General features: G+C 34.2%; 1 long non-coding RNA gene across 1 annotated transcript in view; it reads right to left on the reverse strand.

Moving 5' to 3' along the window:
• Nucleotides 1–27,288, reverse strand: part of LOC132437344 (uncharacterized) — a 219,250-nt gene that overhangs the window by 92,832 nt on the left and 99,130 nt on the right. Inside the window, exon 3 of the long non-coding RNA XR_009522007.1 lies at nucleotides 19,776–19,857. This is a non-coding gene — a long non-coding RNA (uncharacterized lncRNA). The remainder of the gene's footprint in view (nucleotides 1–19,775; nucleotides 19,858–27,288) is intronic.

Below are 27,288 nucleotides of genomic sequence, written 5' to 3' on the forward strand. Positions count from 1 at the left end.
CAATCACCATACTTCTTTTAAAATTACTCTGTTATGAACAATATGTGACAAATTTTCTGTAGTTTTTAATCATGTTAAAATATATAAAGACACCAAGTGGTCTTTACGGCCGACATACAGATTAATAGTTCATTAAATAAGGATAGTAACTTAAAATCTTGATACACTTTATAACTTACAAATCACCTGTATATTTGTAATATAATTTTTAAAATTTATCTTAAAAAATGGAGATTTTTCCTCAAATTAATAAGATTCTTATGTCAAAAAAAAAAAACTCTGCCAATTTTCTCAGTCCAATTCAGGATTTTTTTCCAAATGCACTGAATTATTTAGAACAAGTCAGTTATAAATTAAATAGAAAACCCTACAGAATAAATCGCAGGTTCTCTCCTTCTACATATTAGACTTTTGCCCTTTTTGAAGAATTTTTCTACATTAAAATTATGTCTGATGTGGAATCTCTTATGGTATCAAGGCAGAAGATTTTTGTAAGACTTTTTACTAAATTAATGATGTTTGTAAAAAAGACAGATAAAATAAAAATGAGCCTGGTCGCTACTAGCTTAAGATTCTTGCTTTCAGTTTAGCATAATCTGTGCAGATCAAAAAGAAAATCATAATAAATAAGCTTCAGAAATACACTTGGCAAGAATTGTTAGTGTAAGGGTTAGTAGATTATGCTTATTAGATAACATTTAACAACAAAAACGTTGTGCAGTATTTTGTTGATTATGCTAAAGCAAGTGTTTTGAAAAATCACTAGCTTTTTCAGGTCTCTAATGCTTGCCTTACTGGGGGAAGGGGAAAACAAGAAAGGAAACATTTCTAGAAAAGCCATTTTGGTAATATCTGAGACAAAGCCATTCTTATTTCACTGGGATTTTATTTCATTCTTGTAGGCTTAACATCTCACTGCATGAACAAAGAAAATATCATGTGAAAAGAGCTTCAGGCTAGCTACTTCCAAAAGGATTCAACCTTCCGAGTGCTATCAATATCATCCATACACCCACACAGTTAGCACTTTTGAATACATTTACTGAAAACCATTAATAAAGCAACAATCTTAGTCTGGCTCTTAACCATGTGTCACAGTGAAATAAGTTCATGTAAATCTGTGAACTGCACGACAATGATCAAATTAACACTCATTTTAAGAAAAAATGCCCCTCAGGCTGAAAAATAATTAGGAGTCTCTCACTATCTTTTCCTAATAAAAAATCACGATATTATTGTTGACTGTGCTAATAAAACACCTCCCGTGACCCTGATGCAGCTTGATGTAAAATGTAAGGACTGTTCCATTGTGCAGTCTCGCACATGTTTTATTGAACATTTCCATTTGGCTCTTCATCTATGAACACAAGGGCCATAGAAACTGCAGAACTTTTGTCATAGTGCAGTGCAACTCTCACTTGTTTATTACTGCCCTTAATAAAACCTCCACTCTGAAATTTGGTATCCTTGAAATTTAACTTTTAACTACATAAGCTGAATATTCAGAGCTTTGGAAATGAGTAGGAATAAGAGCAAGGGACAGAAAAAGCAAGCAGAGAAATTCCATTTAGTGCAGAAAGCAGCCCACGGTTGGCACCTATGTTGCCATAAACGTCAAGTCTGGGATCTTGGTTTTCAGAAAAACATTATATTGAGGAAGTCATAATGGTCACAGATTGCTCAACATTTTTCCCTTTTGGTGATTCATATCCACTCCACAACTACTTCTTGAATGTTTTTGAAGGTCTAGGAGGGACAAAAAGAAGTAAAAATATAATCCCTATCCTCAAGGAGCTTATCAAGAATTTGACAGATTGGGGTTCTGTACTGAAGTGGATGATGAGCGGATGTTGGTTACTGATGTTTCCAATATGCAAATTGAGGATGAAGTATCACTTTATCTTTGAAAAACAAAACAAAACACATAAACCTGATAAGGTCAGCAAACTACTGAAGTGTGTGAATTCTTCACATTGAACAGCATCTGGACATTGATATCATGGTTCAGGGAAACCTGGTTATAGGAATCAACACAACTCAGGAAAGGCTTTTAAATAAAGGTGAGCAAGATATCTTTTCCCTCGAGTAGCTTGTAGTTGAGTGAGGGAAAATTCATGTCGATAACTAATTATAATACAAGCCAGGATATAGCGAGTTATTCTAGTAACCATTTACTTTATAATGAAATATTTTGATTCTTTTTTGGAAATTCTTAGAATTAGACCTTTGAAGTAATGAGTAATACATATGTTTCTTGGAAAACACTGAACACTTCAGGCACACGTACAATTTTAAGGTAATTTCTATTTTTTAAAAACCATTATATTCGAAAATATATATTAGTTTATAGCAGAGAGTAAGCAATTGGAAAGAAAAAAAAGGTCAAGCTTACAGGAAATGTTATGAGTACGTGAGAAAATATAAATTTTGCAAACCAAAGAAAGTTTTGTTTAATTTTAATTGAAGGAACATCTCAGCATTCTTCTAAACTTTCTTTTCTCAAAGTGTGCTCCATGGAATACTATGTTAAAAAATGTTTTGAAGGTCCAATAAGTCTGGAAATACTTGGTTAAGTCAAGTTAAATACATTTCAGAATTTAATATGACCATGTGCATTGTGTCTCTCTAGGAGAGAATGTTCCTTTTACAGAGCATCTCAAGGCACTGTAGTTTCATGGAAGAAAGCTTGGGCCACATGTGATGGTACATGAGAACAATAGCAGATTCTCAGGTCCCATTCCAGCAAGGTGTGGATCTAGAATTCCAGATTTTAAACACACTCTCCTGTGATTCTAATGTAACTGCCTGGCATCAGACCTTGGACAGATATTTGAGAATCTCTGATACTAAAGCTGAATTTACATTTAGATGCTACAGGTGAATCAAGGTTTACAGATACTAGTTTCAATATAATACTAGACATTAAACCATTTTTTAGAAAGCCTCTCAATGGGCAGAAGAAAGTGAGTGCTTTTCAAAAATACCCTCTGCTGTTGGGAGATTGGGATTGACATATACCCACTACTATATATAAAATAGATAACAAATAAAGACCTATTGTATAGCACAGGAAACTCTACTCAATACTCTGTAATGACCTATATGTGAAAAGAATCTAAAAAAGAGTATATATACTCTAAAAGAATCTAAAAATGGGTATATATATATATATATATATATATATATATATATATATATAAAACTGATTTACTTTGCTGTACAGCAGAAACTAACACAACATTGTAAATCAACTATAATGCAATAAAAATTTTTTAAAAATACCCTCTGTTGGAAGAGAGAAAAATTTTCATTACTTGGGCAATGCTCTTCTTAACATTATAACAATGTTTACAATCTGGCGGGAAAGAAGAAGGAGGATGTTAGTTAAAGTTCAAGAGATGTGTCTGGTTACACTTAGCACAGTTGTCATCTGCACTGCTCACTGCTGCTTTCAGCATTCCATTAGGCCTTTTCTTTTTTCCCTCCCCCGAAAATCACCTTCTATCTCTCTTCCTCTCCCAGGTTCCAAGAAGCCAAGTACTCACTAAAGAGAAACTAGGGGAAGTGTATCATTGCTTTAGCTATTACAAGCTGCTGGTGTCTAAATACTAAACATTCCACCCTATGTCGCTTCCACTTTCTAAGATACACAGACTGTTTTGATAAACTATTTCCACTCTTTGAGTTTTACAACTTTAGGTATAGCAGGAAACAAGCCCACAAAGGTGATAAAGAAAAGAAGATGGAACTGTCAAAGAAGGCCAAAGGCAAGGAGCAAAAGGAAAAATGTGTATTTTTTGAAAAAGTCAAGTCCATAAATTAAATTGTTTTCATCTACTTTTTTCCCAAAAGGTATGATTTGTGTGACCAGTGTTGTCCACAGCACATAAGATGGTATTGACACTGATCTTTCTAAAAGATCAAGAGTAACACCACTGCTCTTAGGATAATTTTATAAAGGAATTGTGGGGGAAATAGATGTTATTGTCCTAATAGCTCGCCACAGTTTTCCATTCTACTTCTCACTAGAATGTGAGAAACACTGACAAAACTAAAGCCTCTGTTCAAAGAATTCTTGAAGGAATGAGTGCAATTCAGAGTTAATAAATCACCACAATTCAAAATCTGGTATCTCATATCAGTTCTTAAAATAATTTATCATGGTTTATTAAAAAGGTACATCTTAAATCTCATTTTGTTATTTGTAAAAATTATTTTGATAACACACATTTCTGAACCAATATACTTTGAGGAACTAAACCTTTTGTTTATGAAAATTCTTCAGTGTATGTAACAAGCAAAAATTCTGGCTCATGGTAGCCAAATGATGGATGGATGGATGAATTAGTGAAGATAGCTGATATACCCAAATACAACTCCTCGCTCAATTATTCAAGTTCTAGCTGTGAATTTTATCTTGATTTGCCACTGTGATGTAAAAAGTTTAAATTACGCTAATATGCCGCTTTGTTGTTGTTTCATCATTCTGTCTATATAACAAATCATCCCCAGTCTTAGTGGTTTAAAGTAATACTTTATTATCATCTCTCACATTACTGTGGATCAAATGGACTCAGCTGGATGATTTTCACTTGGAGGCGCTCATGGGGTTGCAAACAAATGGTGGCTAGTGCTGGTGTCATCTAAAGGTTTGATTGGTCTAGACATCCAAGATGGTGGTCAGTTCATGCTGGATGTCACATGGGAGCTCAGCTAGAGCTGTTGACTAGAGCATTTACATGTGGCCTCTCCATGTAGCTCTCTCTCTCTCTCTTTTTTTTTAACATCTTTATTGGGGTATAACTGCTTTACAATGGTGTGTTAGTTTCTGCTTTATAACATCCATGTAGCTCTCTTACGTAGCTTCTTATAGATTCTTAGAGGATACATCGAAAGTACAAGTATACCAAGTGATCCAGGGAAACTGCAAAGCTTCTTACAACCTAGTTTGAAAGTCCTGGGACATCACTTTGCTGCAACCATAGAAAAAGGCAAGTCACTAAATCCAGGCTATATTCAAGAAGCGAAGAATTAGACTCCATCTCTGGATGTGGGAAGCAGTGTATACACACAGGGAAGGCAAGGAATTAAAGGTATTTAGCTTGACTATAACTTTTTAATTGTTCTTCTCTCTTCAAAGATATAAAAGTCTCAAAGATATTTCAGTGAAAAGAGTTCTTTCTTTTGATATAAAGAGGTCTAACACCCTTCCAACTCTTTCCATGTTTATCTGCTAAGGCAGAGGAGAATTAGCAAAACCTACGAACAGGAGTTAACCTCATTTCAATCAAGTATAAACATTGCCAATAATTTTATGCCCTGCCATAGATGGGCAAAAATGGCAAATATTTAACAAACTGTGAAGCACCAAGAAAATACATCTACCTTTGTTCTACCAAGAGTAACAGACTATTAAACAAAGTGGATGAGGAATCATATTTCTTATTTCATTTACATCTCCATGGAGCAAATGGTAATTTTGCAGAAGAGGCTCAATAGGTTAAGTGACTTTTTTCCCCTTAAATTGCACTATTAATGTGTAGTAAAACTACTACTGGAAATAAAACTTCCAGCCTGAGGACTGTGGATTTTTTCACTACATATGCTGCTTCAATGAAAAGTTAACAACCACTGTGAAAACCTGTGGAGACATTGGAGGTGAAAGAGTGAGGTTGGAGGGGAAGAATACGATGAAGTATGAGCCAGGGATCACTGTACCGAGAAACTTTTGTTTTACTCTTAATTGTTCCAACAAATATTTTCTACAACCCTATATACCCAGAGTGACAGTCTTATAGCAACCACTGTCTGGGAAAAATTAAAAAACAAAACAAGACTGTAGATGTGGGGAGTGGAGGAAGAGAGAATAATGTCGTGGAGGTCATGGAACCAGCAGCCAGGATGAGGCTCCAAGTGGCTGGAGATGGTGTGTGGGAAATACACTGACAAGTGATGAACAATGAGATACATGGAGAGATGGGAGAGGTGACCCCTTCCCTCCCTCGGTGCTCCCACCCCTGCTGCTGAATAGCCTTTTGGGTTTGTATAGAGCTTGAGGAAGGCTGTGAAAGAAAAGATGAGAACATCCATGCTGCCGGCTGCATGGCACTCTCTGATTTTTTTTCTCTTCCCACTGTTTGAAAACAAAACAAAACAAAACAGCATGCCCATAGCAAAATGAATTAATTTAAAATTTCAGTAACAGCCAAGAAATATAATGTAACAAATGAAACATGCTACTTCCTAATTATATAAGTATTACGTTTCTATTTCAGAATTATGTTTGTAGTTCAATCTTAAAACAGGGAAAAGGGTATGAGCAAGCAGCTACTTTATTTGATTCATTTCATTTCTCTAAACAGTATATAATTGTTTTAAAATGGAGTTAATTTTTTTCTTATGAAAAACACTGACAAATAAAGTTACAAAAAATAAAGAATAGAATGAAAGTGCTAAATATCACCTATTACTCTATTATCCTTTACAAGTGATTTATATATGTTACTAGTTAGAAGACTAATCTAGGCAAAATATTGTTCATAAAGCTTAAAATCTCAGCAAAACCCACTTCCAAAAATGAGGTCAAATAAGCAACTTTTCAGTTATATATTTTTAAGTGAACTGATTTATAACCTTCAGGGGTTAAGTGGTCTCAAATTCTTTTTATAACATTGCTGTACATTTTAGTTCATGAGAGAAAATTGCATACATTAAAAGGATACCAAATTTAATGCCATTCTTTATCTGCTTCTAATTCTTATCTACACATTCATTTATCTATATTCTTAACCTATTATGAATAATAATTTCTATTTTATGATCCATGCTGGGTTTTTTTTCCTGCAAAATGCACAAAAGTAATTAAGCTAAACTGAACCAATTATAGAAATACACTATTCAATAACGGAGTTGCCAAAAAAGTTTTACTGTACCCTAAGGAGGCAAAAAAAATGCCTATACAGCAGTAATATCATTCCACATGTTACATTTATTCCTGCAAGCCAGCCAAGCTCAAATTAATTGTACTGACTAAACTTTTCTTCTTGGAGAAAATTAAAGATATGCTGTTGTCAACACTTGAGCACAACCTTCCCGACACTTAAATGCAGAGAAGGGTGTGACATCCTGCCCCGGCTGCCTTGCGCTAATTAATCACTCTGGTATTTAGGACCATTCAAGCAGACAAATTAATGGGGAATAATTAGTGTATCTTTGTTCCAGCTCAGCTTTGCACACCAGACACTCTCGGGGAGAGAGGGGAGTTTGCAGAGCGCGAGCCATTAGCACGTGCATAGTTTCACTTCTGTTCAGCAAGTTCTTCCGAGATTAAGAGAAAAGCCAAATTAGCAGACGTGTGACTGGGGTTAGGACACCCTTCTGGAAAGAAAGCCCTCTGTTTGGGTATCAGCTTTCAAGAGCAAGTTGTTAATGCAGATACTGAATTTCACGAAACAATTAAACCTCAGGGAAAAAATAATTTCGGAAACCAAAAATAAGTCTTTTAAAAAGTATAGTGAGCAAATTTACTTTTATTTACATCATTTATATTTATATATCACGGAGATAAATTCAATCTTCAGAAATTCTATACTTTCCCTTATTATTGTTTGGTTTGGTGCATTTTTATTTAAAACAGATTTTTATCAACAAATAGTATTGGTAAATTTTATAATTAAATAGTGTAGACCATTTAACCTCTCTGCAGTTAGTGAGAACTCTCTGCAGATACACCCTAGGGCCATAAAACTTAATTTGTTTCTTCTGATAGGAATCACAGGGTAGAAAATTCAGACAAAGTCTCCATACACAGTCAGTGTGACCAGCACAGTACTGATTAAACTCTGTCCCAGTTTACACCTCTAACTGGTTACGGCGTGCACATGGGCTGAGCTAAGGCACAGTTTCTTACCAGAATATATTTAAAAACTAAAACCTGTTGAAGGTTACTAGATTGAGAAAATTTCATGATTTGGTCTCACAACTAAAAACAGAAAATCAACTGATTTATGATTACAAATTCTCCCAGATTAAACCTGTTTTACTCTAATATGTAGATTCCTTCCCTCACCAGAAAAAAACATCCGATTTTTCCACAAATAATACTTCAAACACCAGATTTTATTCTGATGATAAATTATTTCTGAGCTTTTTATTGAATAACAGGTTGTTATATAAAGAACTCATCTAAACATACTGCAAATAATAGTGTGAATATATGTATGTACATTCACATAATCACACTTATTTTGATACCATATGTATGAGAAATTTTTAGTTCTGTTTTTTCATTTTTCTGAGGTTTATGTAAGGGAGGAGTTTGAATATATAAAATATGTTTTCTGTGTTCAATGGCTATTTTCTGCATTTCTCTACCTAACTCTCCTGCTTTGTTCCTTAATAATCAAGGCAAGAATGACTGCTGTAGCAGCAGAGAACATTCCTGCAAATTCCAAACCCACTGTAGGAAGGTTCAGACCCCTGATGGCCTCACTCTCAGAGAGCAAATGTACCGCGTGAAAGGGCAGGTCTGAAAGGGTCAGGCTCTGATGTAAAGGAGACCACACAGTGAGAAAACAGACCACATTTGGAATCAGGTCATCCACCCTTTGTAAAGAAATTCCACCACCAGAAATACAAAGATGAACTGAGTGTGGGTCATCTGTGAGTGGGTTTAGTCTTGTTAGTAGCACATCACATAATAATAGTGTCAAAGAGGACTTTCCCTACCTGAGATACGTCATAATTTACCACACCCAACTTCCAGGTGTCATAAAAAGATGATAGTGTTAGGCATAATGCTCTTGAATTTGTGCTGGTAGAGAGGAAGAGGGAAAAAATGTCAATTACAAAACCACACATTCCCACAATTTCTTAGAGGCGAGAAATGAATCTCTCTCCGTTCTCCTCTGAGATACTAAATTACTGCCTATGATAAGCCCAGATGCCATTAGAAAGGCTTCCATCCTGGGAGCGGGTCCTCCTAGATCTTTGAAGGTGCCTAATCCTCATTAAAGGCAAACCCTGGGTGTAGGAGGGGCTGCGCTGGCATCAAGGCACCTGGCGATGACTACAAGCCCTGGCCCCATGGGCGGCTGCCGCTGAGCAGCAGAATGTAATTTAGTCGCACCAGCGGGAGCAGAGGTCAATGGTTTTATATTAATGGGGATCACGACAGTTCTAAGCTGTGGCGTGCTTTGAAATAAGTGTTGTACAAGGCAGCAAAGAGAGCTCGGCTGAGGAAATGAGCTGTGTCACTGTCTCCTCATGCCTTGCAGCAAACACCGGAGTGTTTTTAGTTGTACAGACTCGGTGCCATCATAATATTTTATAAACCACAATTACCTATTTCATTTGGAAAAACTCATACTCTTAAAGTGTGCTGATAGAGATGCTGCTAAAGATAAGAAAATTACTTTCTAATCCAAATAGAGTCCACGTGTGTGGCCAACGAATGGACTATGAATGGGATGCTCAGAGATGAAAACGAACTTATGAAAATAAGCCTGGGCACGTTATGGGTAGTTGTTGTGATGCTATTGAAAGATAGTATATCACTACAGACTCTGACATATTATGTAAGTGTCTACACCTAAAACAAAAGAGATGGAGAAGGCGTTAGAGGCAATGATTTTAAATTATGATCAATTATTCAATCTTTGAAGTTGAAAGCACTATTACCACACTTAGCCAAAATTTCTTTAAAATATAAAATTATTTGCAAATTTATTTTCAGGAATACCAAGTTTAGACTTTCTATTCCATTTTCAGCAGATCAATATTAATTTTTTTCAATTAGTAATTGGGGGCAAGGAATTATTTTTGTCAGCATCTCTGAGAGTAAGGAAAAAAAGCAAAATAACAGTTCTCCCAGGCCTCAGGGATGGTCAGATGAGAAGGGATGGGATGCACTATATATGGAAAACAATAAAGGTGTAACAGGAAAGGAGGATTAGATATTCAAAATTTCTTTTGAAGTAAACAGGTCAGAGATAGCTGAGCCAACAAGGATAAACGTGTAAGCTGTTCCAAACATGATTGATTAGGGGGAACTCTTTCATTAAGTGGATAATAGCTACCTGAGAGTTACAAAAAGTATTTAGCTGTGTAAAGGTTGGCATATTGATCAGAAAATTAAAATCTATGCTCATAAATGGCCACTTGGTAAAACAGTTAATTAATTTTCAATATTTCTCCCATGCCCAAGAAGAGTCTCGGCTGATCTTTGGGATACGTCAACCATTACTGGAAGATAAAGTGGTATCATTGAACACTGAATTACACATCATCTAAAAAATACTTTCTATAAAAGAAAATCCCATCTTGACTAGTCTATTAGAGATGCACTTTCCAAAGATATCTGTGAAATAATAGTGCCATGACAGATGTTCTATGCCAAAGCTCACACACATTCAGACACACACACATATATATATTCTGCAGTCAGATACATTTAAAAAATACTGCATTCTAAGTTCTTTGTATATGCCTGAAGGACATTAGCATATTAAAGGCTCTGAAAAGTCCTGAAATAAAGACCCATTTTAGTTTCCTTAAGATCTTTATCCATCTAGTTAATTTTATGACTATATTATTTTTTCTCCCCTGAGTCTATTAACATCCCCTTCTCTGAAACACATTTTGGGAAATGCTGTAATGTTAGAGTTCACTGAGCTAGTGACATGCATTTTCATGAAGTGGAACTAGTAGATGTAATCTCAGCCCCAAGCTTATTCCCTTGTACATAGGAACTGGTTAATGGAAGAGTTGGGTTGTTAATTATAATTTAATTAAAATTGCAGACTTTCAGAAAGTATGCTATAATCTACACGGTATTTATAAATTAATATACCAAAAAATTGGAGAGACACTCTAAAATTCTCAGGAATAAAAGGGCAGAGGATAGTTGGTACATTTCTATCTATAAATGTGAAGAATGGGAGCCACCAAAGGTTGGGTTTTGATGTGGGGACTTGACTAGTTCATCATGTTTTTAAATAATTTGGAATATGGAATGATTTGGATATTCCAAATCTAGAGATACATGTAGTTTTGTTGGGACAATCCAAGCCATGTCTAGTTAGGCAAATGACCTCTCTCCAGCACAAAATATAAAGGGCGCCAAAAAACTCAGTAATCAAGATACATAATATTTTTAACAATATTTTTCTTAATTAAAATTTATACAGATAAATCAATGGAAAACAAAATATCAGTATTTTAAATAAAGACAGGATTAGTGTTACAGATTTTTCCTTTTGCTTCAGGCTCCAATATGGCTCAGCATGGCACTGGGATAAGAAAGTACCAGAAGACAAATGGCAGGAAGAAAGAGCACTTAATTGGGAGTCCAAATTAGTTCTGATCATTTCTGCCAATAAATAGCCATTTAACTTTAGAAAAAAAATCTATCAATATACCATGTCTCTGTTTACTCATCTACAGGGAGAACAGCATTTCTCAAACAGCTCTGAGAAGCATTCCTTCAATGAGACATTAATAGGTGTTCAGAAAAAAAAGAAGATGGGTAATATTTTTATATCAAATATATTTTGGAAAAGCTATATCAAATTTGGTCAGATTTCTTTACTATAGGACTTCCGAGAATTTTTAACATGCTAATATATTTCATTTCTACCTTATAGGAAAATAGAGTATACAACAAATAGAACATTTATTATCATCTTGCATAGAGTATGCAAAATGCTAAACCAAGCAATCTAAGTTCCCTCCTCCCTATGGAACTATAAAATTCTAAAGAGGTTTTTCTGTTTAGAGGTCATGTGCATAGAGGAAATAGGAGTTTAGTATAAATTAAAACTTTATAGAAAAAATAACTCTAACAATGCTTACAGGAATCTTTATTTCTGCAAACATTTATAGCATAACAAAATGACTTTAAGTTCTCTAAAAACAGAAGATCTACATGTTGGCTTCAATAGCCAAAAACAAATGTTAGATTAGGACTGACACTCTGGTATTGAAACCTTACAAGACACATGTGAAGGATGGAAAGTGAACAGAGTAGAAAAATGAACCACCGTAAGCGGATGAGAGTAGATAGAAAGGGCTATTTTACGGGAACATATGTTTTTAAAGATGTTTCAGTATTTGAATATGAGTTTCAGAATTAATGTTACAAAATATTATCAATCATAAAAGGTATGGATAGATAGTTGACCCTTGAACAACACAGGTTTGAACTCCACAACTGCACTTAAATGCGTTTTTTTTTTTCTTTTCTTCCAATAGTAAATACTACAGTACTACTTGATCATCGGTTGGTTGAATCCCCCGATGTGGAAACACGGATACATAGGGAGGGCTGACTGAAAAGTTATACTTGGATTGTTAATTGCACAGAGGGTTGGCCCCCCTAATCCCCTGGGTTGTTGTATATACACATACATAGACATAGACAAAAATGTATAGATAAATATATGTAACAAATGGGTATTGAAACTTGAATACTTTTAAGGTATATAAAATAACCTCATACTCAGAGGTCATAAAATGATGTTACCCTGAAAATTTATATCAATGGCTCCTAAAATGATTTAGGAAAAAATGATAAAAATAGATCTATGGTGGATTAATAGTACATTGAGCAGGTTTTTGAAGGAGCTCAATATTGAGTAGCACAACTAAATATTGTGCAAAGAATCTCTTGGAACCTATGTCCAAAACAAATTACTGAATTGGAACTTTCATGAATATCAACAAAGATATTATTTTTCTGTTTAAACTTTGTGAGAATTCCAACTGTTTTCTTCTATAACCCCATGCTGATTTTGTCAATCTATAACTACCACACCTAATGTTTTCAGCTCACTCTCTTAAACCCCATTTTCAACAACCCTTGACCCCAGAGGACCTATAATCCATTGATTCTACTTGATTATCATGGTCCTAATCACCTTCATGTCCCCACTTTCCTCCTTACACAGCTAACTTCCTCAGGCAGTTATATTTTTTTCCTCACATACACTTCCAACTCCCTCGCTCCTCTTTTAATTCATTGTACCGGATGGAAAAACCACCAACCTGGTTAGATTCAATTCTGCCTATTCTGGCACATATGTTTGTACTGAATGAAACTGGAGAAACACACGCAGACACACAGACACACACACCCAGTGCTTTCTAAACTCACTTTACATTTATAATCACAAACCTCAATTGTGTTCTCAGTGCTCAATGATACCATATTTTCATTCACTCCACTATCTCCATCACCTAGAATGATGACTTCTTCACACCTCCACCTCCTCCAGTTCTCCAGTATTTCCTCCCCCATATTCGCTCACAGCAATGACTGGGAAAGTAAAAACACACGGAAGACAATTTCCACAAGTTTATCCCACTTTCTTCATAATTCTACCAACCTGCTTTAGTGACTATATATTTTGCCTTTTCTTCTATTACTGTGGATGACTTGTCCTTACTACCACATAAGGCCAACTCCTCCATTTGGCCATTGGATTGCATCACATATGGCCTAATCAATTTTATTATTCAAACAGTACTTTCCTCTTTCTCATATCACTCATCTTATTTTCTCTACAGCTCTTCCATCTCTGGGCCCCATTTCCCTTTCCAACTTCTGTCCAATTTCTCTCCTTCCTTTTACAGCAGAATTCCTCCTTTAAAGACATCTACTCTCATTTTCTCCTCTCATTTCCATTTGAAACACTCCAAAAAGTTTTTGCCACTATCCACTACACCAAAACTAGGTCACCAATGAACTCTATTTTGCCAAATCTAGTGGTCAACTCTTGCCATCTATTGTATTTCAGCTATAGGTAATATTTGACAGTTTTCAAATCCATTGCTACCTCAAATCAAACCACCATGATCTCCCATCTAGATTATTAAAAAACTTTTAGCTGTTCTCTGGAGCTGTTCTCTGAAGGAGCTGTTGCTCCTTCATTGCCCCCTACAGCCTATGCCTCACTGCAGCCAGAGCCATTCCATGATAAGGTAAAATACACCGTCACCCTTTTATGCTCAAATTTCCCTTTCCTACTCACAGTAAAAGCCAAAGACTTCATAATGTATAAGGTCCTGTTTTGGACCCCTATTACCTCTTTGGGCTTGTTACCTAAACTTCCCCTACGCTGCCGACTCAGCTCATTACCCCTATAACCACATTGGCTTCTCTGTTATTCTCAAACAAACGAGCATGCTCCCAATTCACTGCCTTCAAACTTTGTTTCCTATTCCTCTATAATCTGGACTTCAATATTCACGTGATTTGCTTTTTCCTTTCCTTCAGCTCTTTAGTCACCTGTCATCTTCTCAGTGAGCAACTCCCTGGACACCTTGTCTAAATCAGTGCACACACACACACACACGACATACTTCCTATATCACTACTCTGGTTTTGCACCACTACACTTATCACTCTCTAACATACTATATATTTTACATATTATGTTCTTTAACACCTATTTTACTTATTTATTTATTATTTTACTCATTATTTATTATATATTTTACTTATTATCTATTAATTTTACTTATTTAGAATGTGAGTTCCATGAGAGCTGGTTTTCTCTCTTTGGTTCTATTTACTGCTGTATCTTCAGCAACTAGGACATGGCTAGAATATAATAGGTGCCCAAAACATATTTGTTGAATAAATTAGATGAATGAATAATAACTTAATTTGAGTTGAAAACTTTCATCTAATTATAATAATTAAATAATTTGTTCAAAGCTAATATATAATATTCTAGCGAGCATGATTAGAAACAGTGTAAATGAGGTCCTCATTTATCTTATTCTAAGTTCATATTTCTTCTCAAATTTTGGAAATCTTTTGCTATACAAAGTTTTCATTTTTATATTATCAAACATGCTTATCTATTATTTTTTTTGGTAACTGGATTTCCATTCTTGCTTAGGAAGACCTCTCACAGAAACCCAGATTGTATATATAATCTCTGAGATATTTGTGCAGACTCTTTTAAAAACCAACTAGAATTTATTTTGTACATGTTGTATTATAGTAGTCCAATTTATTAATTAATTACTTCTACTTACACTCCTTTATTTAGTCTTCCACATACACTTTAAGATCATTTTATCCAATTCCCATAATAGTTCTGTTTGAGTTCTATTGGAATTTCATTAAATTTAATAATCAAAATTTGAAGAATTAACATTTTTACCATATTAACTCAAGACTAATAAATGAGATGGGTTAATAGTTCTCTAGTTTATACTCTTACATGTGTCCTAGTTGACAAATACATACATCTATGTAACCACAACATCGATCAAGTAATAGAACATTTCCATGTCCTCAGAATACAGAAAGTACTCGTTTGTGTCTGGCATTTATATGTAGCCTCTCCTTAGCAGAAAAAAAAAAAAAAAATTCTTCTTTTTAGAGATTCATCCATATTTTTGGATGTCTCAGTAATTTATAACTTTTATACTGCTGAGTAGTAATTCATTGTATGAGTACATCATAGTTTGTTTACAAAGTCACATATTATGACTCATTTTATTGATTTCAGGTTTTATATGTCATGAAAGCTGCTATGTATATCCTTGCACAAGTATTGTATAAATACATGTTTTTAATTCATTTCATAAACATATAGGATTGAAATTGCCAAATAGTTTTCCTAGGTTTTCTACTTCCACTGGAAATATAAGAAAGTACCTATTGCTCTGAAACTTTGCTAATAATTGGCACTGTCAACTTTTGTTTCTTTCCTTTTCTTTCTTTTTATTTATTTATTTATTTATTTATTTATTTTTGTTCTTCTAATAGGTGTGAAGGAATGGTCCACTGAGTTTCAATTATTTGCATTTCTCCGGTGGATAAAAAATGTCGATCAAATTTCCATATTCTTATTAGCTTGTATATTCTATTTTGTGAATGTTTTGTTCAATTTTTTAAAACTAATTAAAGGGTTAAAATCCTTCCATTTTAAATAATTATTCTTTTATTATTGATTTTTAAATGTATTTTATATATTTGGGATGCATATCTTTAATATATATTGTTTTCATTCAATTTTATCCCTGTAAATTTGAAAGTAATACTATTATTTACCATTTGATTGATGTCATCGCTCCCTGACTTCACACTATACTACAAAGCTATAGTAATCAAAACAATATAGTACTGGCACAAAAACAGACATATAGATCAATGGAACAGGATAGAAAGCCCAGAAATAAACCCATGCACCTATGGTCAATTAATCTATGACAAAGGAGGCAAGAATGTTCAATGGAGAAAAGACAGTCTCTTCAATAAGCGGTGCTGGGAAAACTAGACAGCTACATGTAAAATAATGAAATTAGAACATTCTCTAACACCATAGATAAAAAAACTCAAAATGCATTAAAGACCTAAATGTAAGACTGGATACTATAAAACTCCTAGGGGAAAACATAGGCAGAACACTCATTGACATAAATTGCAGCAATATCTTTTTGGATCCATCTCTTAGAGTAATGAAAATAAAAGCAAAAATAAATGGGACCTAACTAAACTTAAAAGCTTTTGCACAGCAAAAGAAACTGTAAACCAAACAAAAAGACAACCTACAGAATGGGAGAAAATCTTTGCAAATGATGTGACTGATGAGAGATTAATCTCCAAAATATACAAACTCATACAGCTCAATATTAAAAAAACAAAGAATGCAATAAAAAAAATGAGCAGAAGATCTAAATAGACATTTCTCCAAAGAACACATATAGATGGCCGAAAGGCACATGAAAAAATGCTCAACATCACTAATTATTAGAGAAATGCAAATCAAAACTACAATGAGGTATCACCTCACACTGGTCAGAATGGACATCATCAAAATGTGAACAAATAATAAATGCTGGAGAGGGTGTGAAGAAAAAGGAACCCCCTTACACTGTTGGTGGGAATGTGAATTGGTATAGTCACTAGGGAGAACTATATGGAGGTTCCTTTAAAATCTAAAAATAGAGCTACCATATGATACTGCAATCCTACTCCTGGGCATATATCCAGAGAAAATCATAATTTGAAAAGGTACATGCATCCCAATGTTCATTGCAACACTATTTACAATAGCAAAAACATGGAAGCAACCTAAATGTCTATTGACAGATGAATGGATAAAGAAGATGTGGTGTGTGTGTGTGTGTACAACATGGATGTACCTAGAGATTATCTTACTAAGTGAAGCAAGTCAAACAGAGAAAGACAAATATCAATTATATGGCTTATATGTGGAATCTAAAAAAAAGATACAAATGAATGTATATACAAAATAGAAATAGATCCACAGACAGAAAGCAAACGATGGTTACCAAAGGGGAGAGGGGTGGGGGAGGGATAAATCAGGAGTTCAGGATTGACATATGCACACTACTAAATATAAAGTAGATAACCAACAAGAACCTACTGTATAGCACAGGGAACTATACTCAGTATTTTGTAATAACCTATAAAGGAAAAGAATCTGAAAAAATATGTATTCTTTCCTATACATATATACATACAACTGAATCACTTTGCTGTACACCTGAAACTAACACAACATGTAAATCAACTATACTTCAGTAAAAACATTTAAAAAAAAAATTATGATAGAAAACTCCAAGGATTTGAGTTTGGTCAATATTAAGTATGTTAAATATATATAAAGAACAATAAAAGGCAAACAGTGTTTGAGGAAATGTTACAAATTGAAAAGAGATTTATAATATTAACATGTAAAAAGTTCTTTGTAATCAATAAGAAAAAAACTAATAGTTCAAAAGAGCTACTATGATATGAGAAGGAATGTTTAATAAGCATATGAAAAATATTCAACCATGTTTGTAATCAAATAAATGCAAATTAAAACAAAATACTCTGTTTTCATCCATTATAGTGGCAAAGATTTCTCAAGTAATAACTTTTTTTTTTCAGTATTACACTTAGTCGGGTGAGGAGGAACCAAGAATTAGGCATAATTTCAAACTACTGGTAGACATTTAAGTTGACATAATTTTGCTGGATATCAGTTTTACACTCATAGTTACACTTTTGGGGATTTATTCTGTGGAAACGTGGTGAAGCAAACCAAAGATTTGTGAATGAGAATATTGACTGTAACATCACCTAAAGCAACAAAACATGGTAAACAACCTACATGCCCAAGAGTAGGGGAAATATTAAATAAATTTTGGTACCTACACTTGTTGAAATATCATAGAGTCATTTAAAATCATATTTTAGATATTTAATATAATGGAAAATAATAAAAAATTAAGTTAACTTTTAAAAGTAGAGTATACAGCTCAATATTTAGAAGATTTGTAATTCAGTAAAAACAGTTTATGTGCACAGAAAAAAGACAAGATGCTAAATGTTAGTAATGTTTTGTACTTGAGGATATTATTAAAGATTAAAAAATTTTTCTATTTAGACATTTTTCTATATTAGAAATTTTCTACTTATAAATATTTTTATATCAAAGCCATTGTCTTGATATAAAAATATTTAATATCAAATATTTTCAGTACAAAGTGATTAGTGGCAAATCAGAAATAGATCAGCTTTTAGAACGGAATAGTTGTTCAATAATATTAAATAAATGATTAGCACTCAATATTAATTCTTTTACATTTTATTGTGTTTTCTCTTTCTCAACCTTTTGTTTTCTTACACTTTGTTTCTATACCCTAATGTCTTGGATTAATTTCTTCACAATCTTTCTAAATGCTTTTTAAACTTTTGCTCACTGCTTTGTCACCATTTTTGTAAAGATTTAACTAATGACAATAATATACTGAGGAATTTTGTACATTTGATATTATCAAAGATTAAAATTGCATTCAATTTTATTTTTCAGTCTTCAGTAAAAAAAAAAAAAAAATTATTAACAGAAAATGCTAAAGGGAAAAACAGAGGCCAAGGGCCAAGTATAACAAGAGAATACTTAGGTTAGGTGTTTGGGAAGTTCTTACTCTCTAAGGAAGACTGGATGAACAGTTGAAGTAAAACGTCCTGGGCTGTTAAATTCCTAATTTTTATAAAATTAAGTGATGAAAGAAATATTAACGTAGAATGATACTATAGGCTGAATGTTTGTGCCCCCCCCCCCCACAAAAAAATATGCATATGTTGAAACCAAATCCCCAATATGTCGGTATTTGGAAGCAGGGCTTTGGGAGGTGATTAGGTCATAAGGGAGGAGCTCTCATGAATGAGATTAGGGCCCCTTACAAAGGAGACCCCAGAGACCTTGCTGCTTTGCCATGTGAGGATACTATGAGAAGACAACTCTCTATGAACCTGCACCAGAAAACAAAACTGCCAGTGCCTTACTCTTGAACTTCCCAGCCCACAGAACTATGAGAAGTAAATTTCCATATTTATAAGCTACTTGGTCTGTGGTATTCTGTTATAGAAGCCAGAACATGCTAAGACAAGTGAGGTTTAATTTTTCCATGTGATGAATTAGAAGTATTTTGCTTTGAGCTTGACTTTGATAAAAAGATAAAGTGCTAGATTCAAAAATGGATTATATAAATGCATGTATTTTCAGCCTTTCCCACTTTTTAAGAATGGCAGCATATAAAACTTCCTATTTTTAAACACAATGGATTAAACATATCCATAAAAGCAGGTCCCCTACTTTGCCAGAATACAAAGCAGTTTGAACAAAATAATCTTAAGTGATACTTGGAAATTTTCTTAAGATCTTCAATAAAATCATAGATATATTGTGAACATCAGAGTAACTGCAGATAAAAAATATTTATCAAATATTTTCTGCCTCACTTACCAAATAGATAATTGATTTCAGTGCAGGTGTGGTTCTTGGCATTACCAAGCTGCAAATTCTTAATTATGCAGGAAAGTTGAGCCTGAAAAGTAAAACAAAGAAACGTATGAACTAATGTCAAATGGAAAAGTAAAGCCTGTTTTATGGAAAACAATTGATATTTCTCATTTTATCAAAAAAGAAGCAAGCTTACAAATTGATCCATATAACATTTCCTTATAAATATAAAAAATCCACTGTCATTGCCTTTATTTTTTTCCCTTAGCTTTTCAGGTCTGAATCTGACAGATGTGTATTAAATGTATCAATTCCATTTACAAAAAACAGATTCTTTTAATTGCTAGAATATACCCAAAGATATTCATAACATTAACATTTCATCACAGTATATCGTGATATTTTATTCTTTTAATTGCTAGAATATACCAACAGATATTCATGACATTACCATTTCATCACAGTACATCATGATATTTTTTTAACTACCATTTGCATCTTGATACACTAACTTTTTTTTTTTCATTTATACTGGTATTACACAAGCAATACAATATGCTGTAGTGGGTTTAAACTCAATACTTGTAAATTAATTCCCAGTTGTCTTCATAAATACTCTGGAGTATTAGAAGGATGCCAACTACATGAGCTATAAAATATTATTAGGAGTATCTAGTGAAATATCTACTTTTTACGACATTTTACAAAATTATTTCATGTCACAATGCCTCCTGACGGCACCTTTATAGAGGACTGCTACTTTAAAAGAAATTGATAAATACAGTAAAAAGCTGGAGTATTTTAATTTTGTGCAGTAAGCATCAAGTAGAAAGATGACTTACAGCTATTTTTCAAGGAATATTATAAAATGTGCCCAACTTTCAAGAGAAGTAATACTCTTGAAATAAAAATCTTGAAACATTGTATAAAACCTGCTCCTTTATTCAAAGAAGGAAATGTGATTTTGTGTGTGTGTGTGTGTGTGTATAAATGAGCCTGAGTGTGAAAGAGAGAGAGAGAAATAGAAATTAGAAGAAAATGAAAAACAAGTAAATAAATAAGAAGTCAAATGAAAAATAAAGCATCGTGTCTATTTCATGTTTTAGGAAAATTAAAGCCAAAGCATATTAAACCAAAGGAAAAAAGAAAAAAAAGTTATTTCATTGTCTAATTCATCTGTACATTTTATTTTATTTATACCTCTTGATGGAAGTCAGAATTTATCACCAAATCATCCAACACTGGCTTAAGATAATTTTTCGTCCTGTCTTGAAATTTCAAAATTCCACAGGTATCTATAGATCTGAGTCCTTGTAGGGCCCAGAAGCAAAGGCATTCCTCCCCGTGTTGTTGAAAAAGAAAAGATTTAGTGTGAATCAAAAAGGAAATGAAAGTAAAAAGGAGGGCAAAAAATGTCACATCTACAACTTGCCACTGTTGTTGGGCCTATTTTCCTTCCACTGGGTTAGTGACCTCAGTGCTAGCTACTGTCAAGTAAAATGGTCTGAGCGACACCTGTTTTCCCCAAACCCTTGACCCTTACTTGGCCTGCAGCTCTGACACGCCCTCATGCAGTGCATAGCAATGGAGTCAAGGAAATGGGCAGTTGCCAGGGGAACTGTGCCATACTTTTTGACTAACCACTTATATATTAACTCTCACCTCATTTGTGATGAAGAGAAATGCATTTTTAAAATTGAAGAGCAGTATTGATTAGTCTAAAAAGCTTTAAATTGGGTTTCAAGGTATCACAGCTTTATTCACTGCCACATGTCAGCAATGTGACTTGTAAAATATTTGAGACTTTCTGCAAAAGCATTCCGATTTTGGTACCTCAGTTGTAATACATAACCCAGAAAGAAACAGTGAGCCAGTTTTTTCTCATAGGTTTTATAAATCTGCATTAAAATTTTAAATTTTCAATAAAACAGAAAATTACTTGATTCTGTTTAAGGAAGTGAAAGAATAAATGTTCCTTCCTAAATTGAAACATACAGAAAATACTGAGATGCTGCCACTTAGGCATTTAAGTTGCTCCAGTCATTTTATTTACTTTTTTCAGACTCATCTTTACCAAAGTCATCCAGGCAGACTATGTGTGCGTCATATGTATTTGGTTCTTATAACGCCGAACTATCAAGAAAACATACCAGTTGGGTTATTTTGGTCATATGGATATGGATTTAAGTCCTAGGCATGACTTATACAAGGTGTATGACATAATGTAATTATCTAGTTAGTATTAAAAAAGAGACTTCTCTCCCAGGAAAGCAGGCTTTTGAAAATAAACCACAATATTTTTATGTTAAGCAACTGCCCCAAATTATGAAGAAATAGGAGAACTGGAAATGAAGAAACTAGAAAAGACCGCAAAGAAATTAAGAGCTTTCCAGGGATTAATGTCCTAGAAGCAATATGGCAAGAGAATCTTTCTTCCAGCTCCATATCATTGCACAAGGCAGAGCCACTCCCACTAAGGGCTGAAATCTGGATCAGAATAGGAAGGAGCACTGGCCAGCATGGAGCAAGGCTCTAGCCTTGGAGCCAGACCATCAGCCAGTACTCTCGCTTTCATGGTCAGCTTGACTAGCAAGACCTGAAATGTGTTCAGTAAGCCCTAAGGCCTGCTCCTTTAGGCAGTGAGAAAGTTTCACCTTGAGAAATAGATGTAAAAAGGAATCAACACTAAAAGAGATTGTGGCTTCATTCTTGAGGCTACATTGGGAAAATAAGTCAGGGCAGATTAATGTAGAGCACCAAGTAGAAAGTGTCAACTCTGTCACCATCACCACAACAGAGTAGTTATGTGTTTTCTTAGTGTCTGCTACTCAGTAAGTGCCAGAGTGGAAACAAATTTACATGATGACCAAACTGGATGAAAAAAGACAGTAATGGCAAAATGTACGAACAGAAGCTGTAAACAAGACAAAAAGTCTGGAATTTATAAAGTGGACTTAAATAATGTGGTAGGATCAGAGATGATCTAAAAGATGTTGTTAGAGATAGGACTACCGTGAGGTTATTTTAAAAAAGAAAGAAACAAAAGGGCCACAGTTTTACCTTTAATTGATCTTACTAAAACACCATTAAGAGAAATAGCCAGTCGAAAGTGAACCATAACTCTCTAAAATACATTTAATTATTTTAAAATGTGCCTTAGTTAATTTTTGAAGATCCACACATAGTATCATTTTTGTCTTTTCTCCCAAGATAAAAGCTTCTGACAATTGAATCAGTACCTCTAATATTTTTTATGTATTTGCCACAGACATTCTAGTTCTGGGAATTTATCTTAAAATTTCTCACAAAATATATAAATTGTGACACAAAGATGTTCTTCACAACATTGTTTATGACTCATTCATTCATTCAATAAAATTTCTGGAGAAATTTCAGTGGGCTAGGTAACGTGTCTGCTATTTAGAAAAAACCTAAATGCCATTAAAAGAGTAATCGTTAATTATGGTACATGCATATGATGAACTATTATGTAGTTATTAAAATGATTTTAATGGAATGTTTAATGACTTGGGAAAGTGTTAATGATATAATACTGAGTAAAAATGCACTTACAAAATATCACTTACCGTATTATATGAGACATGTAAAATTTGCATCAAAAATAAAGGAATACTCCAAAATATGAATGATAATTGCCCTTGGGTGGTGGAATGATGAATAATCTCCCATGCATTGCTTTTCATAAAGAACATGTATTCATTTAATAATTTAATAATAATTAACAAATACTCATATTTTGGTAAATTAGAAATATCATAACCTGACTCAACTGACCATCTGATTAGAATTTTACTCTGTAAGTGTAAGGACTTGATTGAGTCTGACCGAATGAAGGATATTCAGATAGCTTTTACAGACATGCGTCCCTGGAAAGCACAGTGCCTGATTTTGTGGATTGCCTATGTACTTATTTCACATTTTTAAAATGCCTTGTATTCCTAATAGTAAGCTGATATGTTTAAGACTTTTTGCTAATAATCAAAAGCAAGTTTAATATGTTTCTTATTATATCAATTTTATGGACGTATTATTTTAAGTGTATATTTTGATGAATTCTAACAAATATTTACATTGATACACTATTTTAATAAACATTCAGATTATTTCCATGATCCTCAAAAGTTCCTTTGCACTGTGTCCTTTGTAGATAATCTTTAGCCCCATCCCTGGCACCAAGCAAATATTGATCTGCTCTATGTCACTATAGATCATATTTGCCTTCTAGAATTTCATATAAATGGAATCATACAGTATATACTCCTTTGTGCATGATTATTTCACTCAGCTTAAAGTTTGTGAGCTTTGTCCATGTTGTTGCATGTATCAGTTTGGGATGCCATTATATATACTCCAGAATGGCTAAAAATAAAAAGATTTATGATATCGAGTGTTGGTGAGAAAGTGGAGGGACTCAAAATTTCACATACCACCAAAGGGAATATAAGATGGTTTAGTCAATTTAGAAAACAATTTGGAGTTTCTTATTAAGTTAAACAAATACTTATCATATGACTCAGCAACTCAACTCTTAGGTATTTATCCAAAAGAAATGAAAACATATGTCTACAAAAAGATATGTATACAAATGACCATGGTAGCTGAACTAGAAACATATCATTTATAACAGCCACAATTAGAAACAATCCAAATGTCTATTAACAGAAGAAAGAATAAACAAATTATGGTATATACACTCAATGGAATACTACTCAGTAGTAAAAAGTTGTCTCTTTTTTTTTTTTTTTTCGCGGTACACGGGCCTCTCACTGTTGTGGCCTCTCCCGTTGCGGAGCACAGGCTCCGGACACGCAAGCTCAGCGGCCATGGCTCACGGGCCCAGCCGCTCCGCGGCATGTGGGATCTTCCCGGACGGGGGCACAAACCCGTGTCCCCTGCATCGGCAGGCGGACTCCCAACCACTGCGCCACCAGGGAAGCCCCAAAAGTTGTCTTTTTAAGCATAATTTTTTAAAAGCTAGTTTAATAAAGTGTATTATCCTAAGAAAAAGGTTTTAACAGTGGGAAAATATTATAGATTCACCACAATAATATACATACCACTACTCAGTAGGAATTTTTTAAAAATTTAAGGAATTTTTAAAAAATTTTCTTCAATAAGTGGTATTGGGAAAGCTGGGCAGCTTGTAGCTTCTTGCAAAAGAATCAAGCTGGACTACCACTCTCTCAACACTATGCACAAAAATAAATTCAAAGTGGACTGAAGACTTAAATGTAAGACCTGAAACCATAAAACTTCTAGAAAACATATACAGTAAGCTCTTTGCCACAGGTCTTGGTATTTTGGATGTGTCTCCTCAGGCAAAGGAAACAAAAGCAAAAATAAACAAATGGGACTACATCAAACTAAAAAGCTTTCGTACAGTGAAGGAAACTATAAACAAAATGAAAAGGGGACCTACTGAATGGGAGAAGATATTTGCAGACAACATATAAGATAAAGAGTTAATATCAAAGAACTCATATAACTCAACATCAAAAAGAAAAACACAACCTGATTAAAAAATAGAGGATCTGAATAGACATTTTTCCAAAGAAGATATACAGATGGCTCACAGGCACATGAAAAGATGCTCAACATCAATAATCATCAGAGGAATGCAAATCAAAACCACAATGAGATATCACCTCACACCTGTCAGAATGGCCGTCATCCAAAAGACAACAAATAAGAAGTGCTGGCGAGGATGCAGAGAAAAGGGAACCCTGGTGCACTGTTGGTGGGAATGTAAACTGCTGCAGCCACTATGGAAAACAGTATGGAGATTTCTCAAAACATGAACGATAAAACTACCATATGACCCAGCAATTCCACTCCTGGATATACATCTGAAGAAAATGAAAACACTAATTAGAAAGGACACATTGCAACATTATTTACAATAGCCAAGATATGGAAGCAACCTAAATGCTCATCAATAGATGAATGGATAAGGAAGATGTGGTACGTGTGTGTATGTGTGATGGAATACTGCTCAGCTATAAAACGAATGAAATGTTGCCATTTGTGACAACATGGATGGATATAGAGGGTATTATGCTAAGTGAAACAAGTCAGATAGAGAAAGACAAATACTATATGATTTCACTTATATGTGGAATCTAAAAATCAAATGAACAAATATAACAAAACAGAAACAGAATTATAGATTCAGAGAACAAACAGGTGATTGTCAGAGGGGAGGAGGGGTGGGGAGGAAAGAAATAGGTGAGGAAGATTAAGAGGTACAAATTTCCAGTTGCAAGATAAATGTTGGGTATGAAATATACATTGTGGGGATGATAGTCAAAAACTATGTCATATCTTTGTGTGGTTGCATATTGTAACTAGACTTACCATGGTAATCATTGTGAAATATATAGAAATATTGAATCATTATGTGTGTAACAGGTACTAAATGTGCTGTAGGTCAAGTATCCTTCAAAAACAAACAAACAGGGGCTTCCCTGGTGGCGCAGTGGTTGGGAGTCCGCCTGCAGATGCAGGGGACACGGGTTCGTGCCCTGGTCCGGGAAGATCCCACATGCCATAGAGCGGCTGGGCCCGTGAGCCATGGCCGCTGAGCCTGCGTGTCTGGAGCCTGTGCTCCACAACGGGAGAGGCCACAGCAGTGAGAGACCCGCGTACTGCAAAAAAAAAAAAAAAAAAAGTCTAGCACAGTGCCTGAAATGTGGGAAGTACTTGTTGAATGGTGAAGCAAATTAAAAATGTCTTCGAAATAAAATATTCTATATCAACAATAATCCCAGTATTCAGTCTAAAATTATAAAATGATTAAATTCTAAAATAAAATCCCCAAAATTATCACTGTGATTTATCCACATTCGTGATTTTCACAACACTGTTCAAATGGGCTCAGAAATCTCTGGCCATCATGGAAGTGTCTTACACCATTTTCTTGTATTTTTTTCTATCAGAAAATTCATTCTTGGTTTGTACAATAACAATAATATACACAGGAGGAAAATGTACTTGTTCAGACTCTGGGGAAAAATGAGAAATTTTACGTATTGGAAACCTACTGTATCTCAAATACTAAGCTAAACAAGTTAATTCATCCACTCAACAAATACTGTTTAAGTGTGGCAGGTATAGTTCTGGTGCTGGTGACATATAGAAGTAAAAGATTCAGAAATGCCCCTGGGACTCATGGATCTTACATTCCAGTGGAGGGAGCATGAGGTTAGGGAAGGGGAAAAGGAAGTGGGACAAAGAACAAATAAATTAGTATATAATATTATGTCTAGTTACAGACCTGGTTTCCTTCATTCTCAACACAATCTTGCTACTTCACTATTTTTTAAATGAGGAAATTGCAAACCAGAGGTTGTCCTCAAGTCCTGCTCTAGTGGTAGTAATTTAACCCAGGTCCTTCTGACTGGAAATCCTTTGCTGTTTCTATTTTTTTATATTAGGGAAAAGAATGCAAAGACAATCACTAAATTCAAAAATTATAACCAACAAGGAAGAAAATGAA

Source organism: Delphinus delphis, chromosome 14 (assembly GCF_949987515.2).
Source record: "Delphinus delphis chromosome 14, mDelDel1.2, whole genome shotgun sequence".
Lineage (NCBI taxonomy): Eukaryota > Metazoa > Chordata > Mammalia > Artiodactyla > Delphinidae > Delphinus > Delphinus delphis.